The sequence below is a fragment of the Sapajus apella genome, unplaced genomic scaffold (assembly GCF_009761245.1).
Source record: "Sapajus apella isolate SASKATOON/1434 unplaced genomic scaffold, GSC_monkey_1.0 scaffold83, whole genome shotgun sequence".
NCBI lineage: Eukaryota > Metazoa > Chordata > Mammalia > Primates > Cebidae > Sapajus > Sapajus apella.
Window position 1 is genome coordinate 1,798,956 of NW_022437023.1, and position 2,828 is coordinate 1,801,783.

Below are 2,828 nucleotides of genomic sequence, written 5' to 3' on the forward strand. Positions count from 1 at the left end.
GGAGAATTGCCTGAACCCAGGAGGTGGAGGTTGCGGTGAGCCGAGATCGCGCCATTGCACTCCAGCCTGGGTTCAGGCAATTCTCCTGCCTCAGCCTCCTGAGTAGCTGGGATTACAGGCACACGCCACCATGCCCAGCTGAATTTTTGTATTTTTAGTAGAGACGGGGTTTCACCATGTTGACCAGGATGGTCTCGATCTCTTGACCTCGTGATCCACCCGCCTCGGCCTCCCAAAGTGCTGGGATTACAGGCTTGAGCCACCGCGCCCGGCCCAGGACAAGTGCTTTTTAACTAATGGTGCTGGAATAAAAGGGTATCCATATGGACAAAAATGAACCAGGACTCCTACCTACATCATACACAAAGATTAATTCAAGATGGATTATAGACTTTTTTTTTTTTTTTGAGACGGAGTCTCACTCTGTCTCCCAGGCTGGAATGCAGTGGCGTGATCTTAGCTCACTTAGATCAACCTCCACCTCCTGGATTCAGCCGATTCTCCTGCATCAGCCTCCAGAGAAGCTGGGACTACAGGCATGTGCCACCACACCCTGCTAATTTTTTATCTTTTGTGGAGATGGGTTTCACCATGTTGGCAGGCTGGTCTCCTGACCTCAGGTAATCTGCCTGCCTCAGCCTCCCAAAGTGCTGGGATTACAGGCATGAGCCACCGTGCCTGGCTGGATTATAGACTTTAACATAAAAACTAAAACCATAAACACTTTTGTGAGCCAGGCACGGTGGCTCATGCCTGTAATCCCAGCACTTTGGGAGGCTGGGGTGGGTGGATCACCAGATGTCAGGAGTTCAAGACCACTCTGGCGAACATGGTAAAACCCGATCTCCACTAAAAATACAAAAAACTAGCCAGGCATGGTGGTGGGTGCCTGTAATCCCAGCTACTGGGGAAGATGAAGCAGGAGAATCTCTTAAACCCCTGGAGGCGGAGGTTGCAGTGAACCAAGGTCATACCATTGCACTCCAGCCTGGTCAACAAGAGTGAGACTCCATCCCAAAAAAAAAAAAAAAAAAAAAGGACTTTTTGTGAAAAACATAAGCCATCTTCATGACTAAAAGGTAGAGAAGAGGAGGACATAGGAAGACATTTACTTGTCTCTACAAGTAAATTTTTAAGTTAGCCGGCTGTGTTGGCGTAAGCCTGTGGTCCCAGCTACTCAGGAGGCTGAGGTGGGAGGATCGTTCAAGGCTGGGAGGTCAAGGCTGCTATAAGCTATAATCATACCACTGCACTCCAGTGTGAGCAGTGAGCTATGATTGTACCAATGTACTCCAGCATGGGCAACAGAAAGAGACCCTGCTTCAAAAAACCAGGTAGATGAGGCCAGGTGTCATGGTTCACACCTTTAATCCCAACTTTTCGGGAGGCATAGGCAGGAGGACTGCTTGAGGCCAAAAGTTCAAGATTAGCCTGAGTAATATAGAAAGACCCCAACTTTACTAAAAATTTTAAAATCAGTGGCCAGGCGCAGTGGCTCATACTGGTAATCCCAATACTTTGGGAGGCCAAGTCAGGAAGATTGCTTGAGTACAGGAGTTTGAGACCAGACCTGACAACATGGCAAAACCCCATCTCTACAAAACAATACAAAAACTAGCTAGGTGTGGTGGCATGCGTCTGTGGTCCCATCTACTTAGGAAGCTGAGATGAGAGGATCACTTGAGCCTGGGAGGTAGAGATGGCAGTGAGCTGAGATTGTGCCACTCTACTCCCGCCTGAGAAACAGATATCTATACTCAAATAAATAAAAAAATATATACATATATATATACACATATATATATACATATATATATATATATAATTTAAAGTATAATTTAACAACAAAAACAAAAACTATTCAGGAGGCTGAGGTGGGAGGATCACCAGAGCCAGGGGAGGCAGAGGCTGTAGTGAGCTGGGATCACGCCACTGCACTCCAGCTTGGGCGACAGCGAGATCTTATCTCAAAAATCTCACCTGAAAAAAAAAAAAATGGGGGCTGGCATGGTGGCTCATGCCTATAATCTCAGCACTTTGGGAGGCCCAAGGCAAGGGGATCATCTGAGGTCAGGAGTTTGAGACCAGCGTGGCCAACATGATGAAACCCCATCTCGACTAAAAATACAAAAATTAGCCAGGCATCGTGCTGAGTGCCTGTAATCCCAGCTACTCAGGAGGCTGAGGCCCGAGAATCACTTGAACCCAGGAAGCACAGGCTGCAGTGAGCTGAGATCACTCCACTGCACTCCAGCCTGGTGACAGAGTGAGACTCTATCTCAAAAAAAAAAAAAAAAAATGTAGGCATGGCGGTGTGTACCTGTATTCCCAGCTATGAAGGAGGCTGAGGTGGGAGGATCACTTGAGTCCAGGAGTTTGAAACTACAGTGAGCCACTGCATTCCAGCCTTGGTGACAGAGCAAGACCCTGTCTCATAAAATATATATATTTAATTTAAATTTAAATTTAAATTTTCAAATTAAGTAAAAATTAACTCGAGGCTGGTGTGGTGGCTCACACCTGTAATCCCAGCATTTTGGGAGGCCAAGGCAGGAGGCTTGCTTGAGCCCAGGAGTTCATGACCAGCCTGGGCAATGTACTGAGAACATGTCTTTACAAAAAATTTAAAAATTCGGCTGGGCGCAGTGGTTCACGCCTGTAGTCCCAGCACTTTGGGCAGCTGAGATGGGCGGATCACCTGAAGTCAGGAGTTCGAGACTAGCCTGGCCGGCGTGGTGAAACTCTGTCTCTACTAAAAATACAAAAATCAGCCAGGCATGATGGAACATGCCTGTAATCCCAGCTACTTGGGAGGCTGAGGCAGGAGA